At 39.9% G+C, this 11129-nt stretch overlaps 1 pseudogene; it reads right to left on the reverse strand.

The window, feature by feature from the left end:
• Positions 1-9996: 9996 nt before the first annotated feature.
• On the reverse strand, positions 9997-10481 carry LOC102889163 (annotated as a pseudogene).
• Between the last annotated feature and the right edge of the window lie 648 nt (positions 10482-11129).

The following is an 11129-nucleotide window of genomic DNA, read 5'->3' on the forward strand; positions in this document are numbered from 1 at the left end:
ACAAAACATACACTGATTATATTCCATGGGAGAACTTAGAAGACACATCATTCACTAAGGCCATTAGATGAGCACGATGTCTATAGGTGAAAAATAGCAACACTGTGGAAAGTATATACTATGATGATTCTCAGAGTTCTTTTCCCAAAGAGAACTATAGAAGTTTACTTAGGTGATTGTACACTTGGGAAAGGAAAATACTCAGGCATTTTGAGGACTATTGGACACACAGTCTGAGATGACATTGATATCTGGAATCCCAAAACATCATCATAGTTCTAATAGAGTGGGGGCCAGGTAATAAATGAAGTCCTTACCAACATCTGGCTCAGAGTGGACCTGCTGGGTTTGTTGATTCACCCAGTGGTCATTTCTCCTGTTCCTAATTGCACTGATATAATTGGATGTTAGAATAATCCTGACATTCAGTTCTTAATCTGTAGGGTAAAAGATATAGTGTGGAAGGCCTAGTAGAAACCTTTGAAACTGTTCCTTCTCCTTCCTCCTCTCTCAGCCAAGATAGTAAATCAAAAACAATATCACACCCCTGGAGAATGATTGAAGATGATTGCTGGCTTAAGCAATAGCCTTTATCATAGCTACTGTGCTAGATATGGTCTAATTGCTAGAGCAGATTGATAAGTCTTCAGGTACATGATATATGGCCATTGATCTGATAAAAGCATTCTTTTCAATTCCAATCAGGAAAGAAGATCAGGAATAGTTTGTATTCACATGGGATGGCCAACAATATTCATTTACAATTTGGCCTCAGGACTATGTCAACTTTCGTGCCCACTGTCATAATATAGTGTGATGAGATCTGGACTGCCTGGGCATGCTACAGAACCATCACACCGATTCATTTCACTGATAGCAGGCTGATGTGCTACAGAGGGCGGAGATAAACTCAATGGTCAGGAGTATGTTGGGGTAGCTCTGCAAAGTAAAGAACAAATTGCTGCATTTTGTATCCCCCACCACAAAGATGGAAGCACAATGCCAATAGTCCTCTTTGGGTTCCGGAAGCAAGATATTCTCCACCTAGAATCATTGCTCTGGCTCGTATACCAGGTGACATGGAAGGCTGACAGCTTTGAGTGAGACCTAGAAAAGAAAAGGACTCTGTTGATAGGATCTGGAGGACTTTATGGTGTTAGAAGTGTCAGTGGTAGGAAAAGATGCAGTATGGAGCTTACGTTAACCTCCAGTAGGGGAATCACAGTGCAGGCCCTTGGAATTCTGGCTACCACTGCCTCTGAATATTCAACCTGTTAGCAATAGAAACCAATGCTGAGCCCTTGAAGGTGCACTATTCTAGCTACTTGGTGATGGGTTAACTACATTGGGCCTCTTCCACAATGGAAGGGCCAGTGGTTCATCCTCACAGGGATAAATTACTTATTTGGGGTATGGGTTTGCATTTCCTAGCTATAGTGCCTCAGCCAGTATCACCATTTAGGGGCTTGTGGAATGCCTGATCCACAGGCAGGGATTCTCACACAGTATAGCATCTAAGCACGGGATCCACTTCACAGTGAAGGATGTGTGAAGTAGGTCCATGATCATAGGTCCACTGGTCATGTCATATACTGCTCCATCTAGGGGCAGCTGGCCTTGTAAAATGTTGGAACAGCCTTTTAAAGGCACAACTAAAGTGCAGCTTGGTGATAACACTCTGAAAGGATGAGGTGCCATCCTTCAGGATGCAGTATATATAAGGAGAACTTTTATATGGTGCTAAGTCTCCAGTGGGAAGAATATATGGGTCTGGGAACCAAGAGGTGCAAACAGGAATAACCCCACTTGCCATTGCTCACAGTGACCTAATGAGAGATTTTGGACTTTCTGTCCCTGCAACTCTAAGCTTTACAGAGTTGGAGGTCTTGATCCTTAAAGAAGGTGTACTCTTGCCAGGGAATACAGCAAGGATCCTATAAGCTATGGCTGCCACTGTGGCATTTTGGATTCCTTGTGTCCAGGGACTAGTCTGAGAGAAGAGGGTTCACCATATTGGTAAAGGTAATTGACTCTGATCATCAAGAGAAGGTAAAGCTGCTTTTACACAATGGGGACAGGGAGGGAAGTGGGTATGTGTGGAGTCTTTGTGATGCAGTTGGGCATCTCTTGGTATTCCCTTGCCCCTTTGAGTGACCACGCACAGTAGCTCCAGCCTGAGAAGGGTATGATTCCCAATAATATGATTACCAGACTCTTCGGGAATGAAGGCTCAGGTCACACTACCAGGTAAGCCACCAGGACCAGCCGAGGTGATAGATGACAGTGAGGGAAATTTAGAATAGAGAAGGCAGAGTATGAGTACCAGTTGTAAATACAATACTGCACTTGCTCCAAGGCCATGTTTTCCATGTTTCCAGCCAGTGACAGTATACAGCAGGGATGTTATGGCAGGCCCATTCCTCTGACAGAGAACTCTGACTGATGATTTTGGCCTAAGGATTCTACATCAGCTTTGTAGAAACTTTCTGAAAGCTTCATGGCAGTTTGAGTCTCTTCCAATCCTACCTTCCTTCTTTCCCTCTCCCCTTCTCATGGGTCACGTGTCCATCACTGTCTGACAGATCTCACCTTCCCCAGCTTCCCTGCTCATTTTCTTTCACAATCATTTTCTCCAATTTTTTGCAAGTCTAATCTGATCTTGCTTTCTATTTCTTGGAGGACCTGAACTAACACAGGTAGGTATAAATTTACCCATTTTATAGGTGAAGAAACTTGCATGAGGTTATACAGCTAGTAAGTGGCAGAGTCAAGATTTAAATCCAGGATTATCTGGCTTCAAAGCCTCTGTGCCTAGATTTCATATTCCTGTTTTCCCGCTTCTGCAGTTTCTTTTTGCTTCATTCTCCCCTTTGTCTCCTGGAAAGGCTTCTGAATATTCTAGTGTGTCTCTACCCTGCAGAGGCAGGAGGAGTTTTTGACTATACTTGTTAATGTAATGTGAAAGGAAGAACATTGTACTCCTGGGGTCTGTAACAGTTCTTAAGGTAAGAGTTCCCCTGGAGAAGGAGAAACTCAGGGGACAGTATTGGGGCAGCTTTGCCAAGCTTCCACTCCCTACCTGGAGAGTCTCCCTAGGGATTAAACTATGACAGTTCAGAGTTTCATTTTATAAGAGAAATCATATGCCATTAATACCCATTATCTTATTAGAACATGTCCATCTTTCACACAAAATCTATGATTTTGTAAAGTTTCCTCTTCTTGATTAAATAAAAAACAAAGTTTCTAAGGTTGACACTGGAATGAAAATTGAGAGCTGTCTGGACTTTGTGGCCCAGGCACTGCGCCTAGGGAATTCATTTCCCTTTTCCTGATCACAGTGGCCTCACCACACTGGCCTCAAGGAGACAATGCTCTTTTAACATTCTGATTCTCACATGGACACAGGGCTTTTATGAGATTCTCCATAAAAAACTGGAATATCTGAATGAGACATTAGTAAAGTATAACAAAGGGAAAACCAACCTAGAGCGTGCCATGTATCTATTGTAGGCAAGAATGCTTAGAAGTCAGCTTTGTTTTCAGCGTCTGCAAGATATGTTCCATCCCTGGGCAGCTCACCCAAATTCTTAGACCCTCTCTGGCCCTTTGTGGGCTTCCATTAGGTGAAAACCACTACCTTTTACAGAATCAAGTCTTCTGCCTCAGGTCCTGCCTTAGTTGTCCTGATTTCCCTTTCTTTTTCGAAAACCCTTATTTACCCTAGATATTTGACGCAGGGTGTCACTTCATCCTGTGCTGAAACTCTCTCCCTTACAGGTAAAGATTCAGCTTCCATAGTATATCTGTATGATATTTAACCTCTTCTCATTCATCTCTATCTTCATCATCATTCTCATCTCTCCTGCATCATTCCCATATTCTCATCAGCACACAAACATGCTGTGAATAGCATCTAAAAAACAAAAACAACCACAAAACCAACACATTCTATTCTGCAACCGTTTTCAGTTTATGGCTCTTTTCTCTGTTCTCCTTTCTAGCAGAATTCTTTTTCTGTCTCACTGCCTCTCTTCCATTCTTTCTTGAACCCACCACATCTATTAGACTTATATTCTTACCATTCCACTGAGAATGCTCCTGTGAAGGTCTCCAATGACTTTCAGGTTATGAAATACAACATTCTAATCTCAGTCTCCATCTTGCTTGTTGATCGCTGCTGCTTATGTTAACAATGATCATCACTTGACTTTGGAGATAGCACAGTCTCCTGGTTTTCTGCCCATATCATAAACTGCTCCTTTTCAAAGTTCTTCTCTCTTTCTTTTGTATTTATTTAAAAATTTTTTAATTTGTTTTTATTTTTCAGTTAGAGTTGACCTTCAGTATTATATTAGTTTAGGTATATAGCATAATGATTAGACATTTATATAATTTACAAAGTGATCCCTTGATTAGTCTAATATCTACCTGGCACCATACATAGGTATTATAATATTATTGACTATATTCCCTGTGCTGTATTTTACATCCCCATGACAGTTTTGTAACTGCCCCTTCTCAAAGTTCTTATATTTCTTATTATATTAGAGAGCCCCAGGCCCCAGGCCTCACCCTATCAGAAGTTAGCAAACCACTTCTATAAAGGGCCAGATGGTAAATATTTTCAGTTTGGGGGCCATGTGGTCTCTGTTACCTACTCAAGAAGCTATCGACATAAGTGAATGTTGAATTGATCGTTGTCATATTGCTGTATTTATTCAGTGCTTATTATGAGCCTCATATTGTTAACTAAACAATAATTTGTCAACCTGGTATTTCAGCATAGTTATCTGAGCATAACTGGAGTTCAGAGGGAGGAAAAGTTTCTTTCCTGTGTAGGGGAGGAAAGGGAATTCTATTTTGAAATGTCTGTATATTTCTCCCTTATGCCCACTTTTATTTGAATTTCAAGGATTTTGAAAGGCTCAAGGCCCAGTCTGAACTCTTTCTTCTTATTAATGTCACCATTTAGCCTTTGTTGATCAACTAGGAGTAGGAAGTATGTAGGGGGGAGGGGTGGGTGGGGAAGGGAAGAGCTTCAGCAGCTGGGGGGCTGGTGATGAGAGACAGCTTCTTAGTAGGGTCTGAGAAAGAGGGAGGTTACATTATTTGTTGAGATAGGGTGATTAAACTCTCAAAGTGAATTTGAGAGACAGCTGCACACAGAAAAAAGAGATGGTGATTAGAATTAATTACTGTTGTTGTAGATGTTTTGCATTTCTACAGCACTTTGTATTTACAGAGAATTTTGTAATCACTTATTAACTCTCCCCCACCAGAACCTTGTGACATGGGCAACATTACTACAGATGTTTGTATTTGTCTTCTGGGAAGAAATCTGATGCATACTAGAATTAAGGAATCAAAATCCTATTGCAGCTCTTTCACTCACTGTGTGACTTTGAGGAGCCAAATAATGAGAACTTGAACATTGTCTTCCTCTATAATTTTATTGTGATGAATAACTCATGAAGATGGTTCATTGCTTTGCTACATATCATATGTAGGTGTATAATAACTAAACCCTCTAAAATTCAGTTTTCTCTAGGTTTTAAAAAAGTAAAATTAATATTAGTGTCTATATTATATTTTTACATATCAAATGCTTAGCAGAGTGCATAGCATATTTACTTAATAAATGCTTTATGAATGTTATCTATTATTTATACTATAATAAGACCCGTGTTACATATGCATTCTTATTGCCTCCACTTGATTGCTTTAAGTGTTCCTGTCTTTGGATAAAGATGCAGATGTACACTCACTTATTCAGCAGTACTTATCAAGTGACTACCATTTATCAGGCATTGTTCTTGGAGCTGGGGATACAGTAGTGAACAAGAAAAGGAGTTCCTGCTCATATGAATCTTAAATTCTGGCTGCAGGGGGAGGACTCACATTATCATGGCGGAGGGGCTTACATTCCTAGTGAGAGTTAGGCTGGGATAGAGAGGATAGAAGCATGATTAGAGTATATTTAGAAAATGTGTGGGGAAATTTTTTCTAAATTTTCATAGAAAAATAGTATTTTTTATAGAAATAGGTTATGTATACATTTATAAGCTATTCATTTTTTATAAAAATATTTAAATATATACTTATATTTTATTTAAAATATACTTATGAATTTATAAAACATTTAAAGGAAAATATTTTAATTATTATATAAAAATACTACTACATTGAAAATTTTTAAATAGAAAAATTATTCATAAAGGAACCCTCATACACTACTGGTGGGACTGCAAATTGGTACAGCCACTATGGAAAAGAGTATGGAGGTTCCTCAAAAACTAAGAATTGATCTACCATATGATGCAGCAATCCCTCTATTAGGTATTTACCCCAAAGACTTGAAAACCCATATCCAAAAAGATATTTGCACACCAATGTTCATAGCAGCATTATTCACAGTGGCCAGGACATGGAAGCAACCGAAGCAACAAATGAACAAGACAAACAAACAGAGACTCAGGGACATGGACAATGGACTAGTGGTTACCAGAGTGTACGGGGTAGGGGAGAAAGGGAGTGGTAGATGGGGTAAAGGGAGTCAAATATAGGGAGTTAGGGGGAGGGTGAAGTGGGTAAAGAGGATCAAATATATGGTAGTGAAGGAAACTGGACTTTGGGTGGTAAAAACACAATAGGATATTGTGTTTTCTATGTCAAATTATAATGTACACCTGAAAATTATATAATTATTAACCAATGTTACCCCGATAAAAATAAAAAATTATTCATAATTTTATTACAATATTATTTCTTTTAAATTGCCTTAGCATATATTTGTACATAGTTTATTCAGTACATGTTTACCAAGCATTTTCCAATGCTGCTAGAGCATGGAAAAAAACAGGCTCAGTTTCCTGATGTGGGCATGGCTTGGGGTTGCAGACAGTTCAATGGGATGGCAGCAGTGGGAGAGAACATCACATAAAGGCATTCTGAACTCCCTTAGCCCAGGGCCTGCTTGGAAGGGATGAGATGAAGGGAGAGGACTATTGGCCATGAGAAAAAAGAGCAGGTAAAGTTGAGTAGACTGAAGCACGACTAAATCTCTGAGACATGCCAGATGCCTGAAGACCAGAGAGAAAGTTCCAAAGGTAGAGAGGACCCCAGGTTCTCACTGTTGCCTTCTCAACCTCAGGTGATTTCTGGGGAAATAGCTGCCCTTACACCCCACCCCAAAACATAAAGACTTGTATTTCTGTTAGAGTACTGGGGCTATGGATTGAAATTCAAGCCAGAGTCTCTTCCAAGATAACCCTGACACAGTTAATTTTAAGTTCTACAGGCCATGTGTTTAGCCTCTTGCTCTCTTTACCGACTGCCACCAATGTCTTCTCAGGCTGGGTTCTGCCTAGCTACATCTAAATTGGAATGCAGCTTCCCAATTTATTCCTCACTCTTCAGACACTGAAATGGGTTTATGAACAATTTTTAGATTTTTAAGGTTAGAATTAGATTATACAATTGAAAAAGATATCAAAAAGGTCACCCGGGAAGTTCTCCATATTCCTGACTCTATCTGAAAAGTTTGTCCTATTTAAAATGTCAGTTCCCTGATGGCAAGATTTTATAAAATAAGAATAATAGTCACTCAATCACTAGAAATCTTCATAAATACCAGGAATAAATGTCCTTGATCTTTAGGAAATGTGTTTGGGTCACTGCTGCTTCCTTCTAGCCCCTTTCCTGAAATATGCTCGTGATTCTTCGGCTCTAGAGGCAAGCAGTTGTCAAAAAACCTTCAATCTTTCTTTATTCTGGACACCAGGCCCACAGGATTCCTGGTGCCTCTTTTAATTGGAAGACCTCTACACTCTGCCTACAAGAGTAAGGAACAAGAGGTGTTAAATGATTTCAAGAGAAAACTCCCAGGCAGTGTCTCTGATCTTGGATTCTTTCTGTTTTACTGAAGGATAAGTCAACCAGGTCATCCTCTGACGTGAGGAGACCCAGGCATAAGTTCACAGCAGCACTTAAGTACGCTGAGAAACCTCCACAAATGGTTCATCTCAGGCTCTGAGAACTTAGACTTCAAGTTTAGATTAAATCCCTAGACATATTAAGGAGATGACCACCAATTTTTCTATTTTACACGGTAATGCTAATTCACTTGTAAAAGAGAAGTACCACAATAGTATCATGATTATAACAGTAGAAATGTAGGAGTATAAAATTTGTAATGTTATAAACAAATTAAACATGAAATGCAAATACCACATCAGAGTGTGCTTGTTATCCAGATCTCGGGTCAAATTCTCTGAAAAGGTTACTAAAGTGACTAAAGGGCCTCAGTGTTAGGAAAAGGGGAGGGGTGTAAAAAGAGAGGCTAGAGAGAGAAGGGGAGGAAGTCTTAGGTTTATGTCTCCTGAGCTCTTCTCATGGACTTGAATGTTTACAGTCATGAATTCTCCCACTGCAGTATGTATACTTGAGAGTTAACTTAATAACTATTACTTGGGATAATACAGAGTGCTGCTTATGATGACCATGACAGCTTGAAGATCGTTTTAGTATGTTTGGGCTTCTATAACAAGATGGCATAGACTGAGTGGCTTATAAACAATAGAAATATATTTCTCACAGTTCTGGAGGCTGGGAAGACCAAGATCAGGGTGCTGGTCTTGGATTTAGTGTCTGATAAGGACCCACTTCCTGGTTCATAGACAGCTGTCTTTTTGCTGTAACCTCTGGCAGAAAAAAGAGAGGGGGAAGCAAGCTCTCATATGACTCTTGCAAGGGTACCGGTCCCATTTATGAGGGCTCTATCTTTATGATCTTATGTAATCCTAATTACCTCCCAGAGGACCCACTTCCTAATACCATCACATTGAGATTGGGGTTTCAACATATGAATTTTTGGAGGACACAGACATTCAGTTCATAACAAAGACATGTAATAACCTGCAAATCTGATCGCTTCAATACTCTGCTCAAAATCCTCCATTGGTTCCCAGTGCCAGTAGCACAAATCACTCATTTATTGGTTTGCTCATAATATTTCTTCATTCTTTCCACTAATATTGAGTAACAGATTCTGTGCTAGGTGCTGGAGATGTAGCAGTAAAGAAAATAGACAAGAGAGTCTCACCCCTCTTGGAGCTTGCTTGTATCTTGTGGTGGAGACAGACAGTAAACAATTTAAACAGAGATGATATTTTGACCATAAACGAATGTGGATTTTTTTCACATACATCCTAACTCTAATCATGTTCCCCAAATCCAATCATATTCCCCTGCACTCATTCCACCAATATGGTCCCCACCTAAAGAAGGAACATATGATAGAGGAGAAACTCCCTCCAGAAAAGATGATGAAATAAAAGGAAGCACTTTCGTTGGGAGTAGGGGTATGGAAGTGAGAGGATGCAATAAAAATATTCAGATAGGGAGAGGGGTGACCTGAGACCCTTTGAGCTTGGTGGCAGGCTTGAGCCTAGGAGAAGCTCTATGTTTGACATGGAAGTAGGGGAGGGGAGAGTGGACAATAGGGGAGCATCTGAGAAGGCAAGTTTCTGGGTAGAACTTCCGAAATAATGCTGCTGGTTGCCATTGGTCTGTATCTAGCATACAGAGATTCAAAAGTTCCTGTGTGGACCCAGAGTAGTGTGAGGACAGCAAGACTGAGGGACTCCTGGGCAATTGAGATGATGACAATAATGGAGGTTGGTGCCCCCAGAGTTCTGGTGGTAGTGTTTTTCATCCTAACTGGATTCCAGAAAGACAGAAGTTGACAGATAGGGATGGATTAGAGATAAGCAGATGAAATAGCTCAGTCGAAGGCCAGCAAAAAAGAGCACGGACTTCAGCTGTACCATCATGTTTCCAGGGACATTGTGCTTAAGAAGAAGGAAGTGGAGGGGAAGAACACTCCTATGAGGGCTGAATTTTTTTATATATTTTTAGGACAGTTAGTTTTGCTTAAATATTTCTTTGGGGAAGGGACAGCTCAATTAGAGGTCTTTTATTATTTTTTAAAACCTATCAGACCATGAATTCATAGGGAATGGGCTCCAGCAGCTCAGGTTCCTTTCCATTCATTCTCATAAAGTACACTTCTCTGGGTGGAGTAGGCTGGTGCTTCAGTTGAACCCAGGTACTTTTCTTTTTGGCTTCCTTCTTTTTTGATCATTTTCCTTCATACATTTCAGGAAGCCATCTTGGCTCTTAGAGTGCTTAACATACCCAATGCATACATTAATTCTCTTGGCAAGAATCTTGCCCTTAACTTGTTTGTTAACAACGATGCCAATAGCATGCTGGGTAACATTGTAAACTCTTCCAATTTTGCCATGGTAACATATGTGGGGCATTCCTTTTGGAACAGTGCCCATTCTCTTGATGTCTACAATATCACCTTTCTTGTAGATTCACATGTGGCCAAAGGAACAACTCCATGTTTTCTAAAAGACCTAGAGAACATATAGCGGATGCTTCTTTCTCCTCTTTCCTTTTGTCTTAGTCATTTTGGCAAATTACTGGAAGATGGTGGTTCCAGCTGAAATGGAGGGCTGAATTTTTTAATTGACTTAATACTTAGTGGAAAGAGACTATCGCACATGAAAAGGTCAAGGGGCAAAGAGAGAATGAAAAGAAGGTTGGACTGATAGAAAAGGTTTAGCCCATAAGTCTTTTTTTGCTATAAAGAGAAGCATAATATTTGTTGATCAATTATTGTTTTAAAACACATGTTTTATGGTGTTATGCCTCTGCTTAAAATCCTTCAATAGTTTTCCATTGCATTTAGAATGAATCCTAAATTCTTAATAGGGCCTAAAAGCCTCCATGATATTGTGTCCTTTTCTTTCCAACACCTTCTAGCACTACTTCATTCTAGTCTCACCAGTCATAATAAGCTAATATTTACTGAACAATTACAGTCCTCACACCCTATGAAGCAGGTATAAATGAGGAAACCAAAGTCCAGAGAGGTTGTATAACTCATCCAGAGTCACACAGTAAGTGTGAGGCATAGCTGGGATTCAAACCCAGGCTATTTGACTTTGGTACCTGGGCTCTTCACTACTGCTCTGCCTGTTTGAATTCCTCATAGTGCAAGCTCTTCCCACTTCAACACCTTTGCATATGTTCCCTTAAATTATCTTCATTTTTTTTTT

This window comes from Pteropus alecto, unplaced genomic scaffold (genome assembly GCF_000325575.1).
Source record: "Pteropus alecto unplaced genomic scaffold, ASM32557v1 scaffold206, whole genome shotgun sequence".
NCBI classification, from domain to species: domain Eukaryota; kingdom Metazoa; phylum Chordata; class Mammalia; order Chiroptera; family Pteropodidae; genus Pteropus; species Pteropus alecto.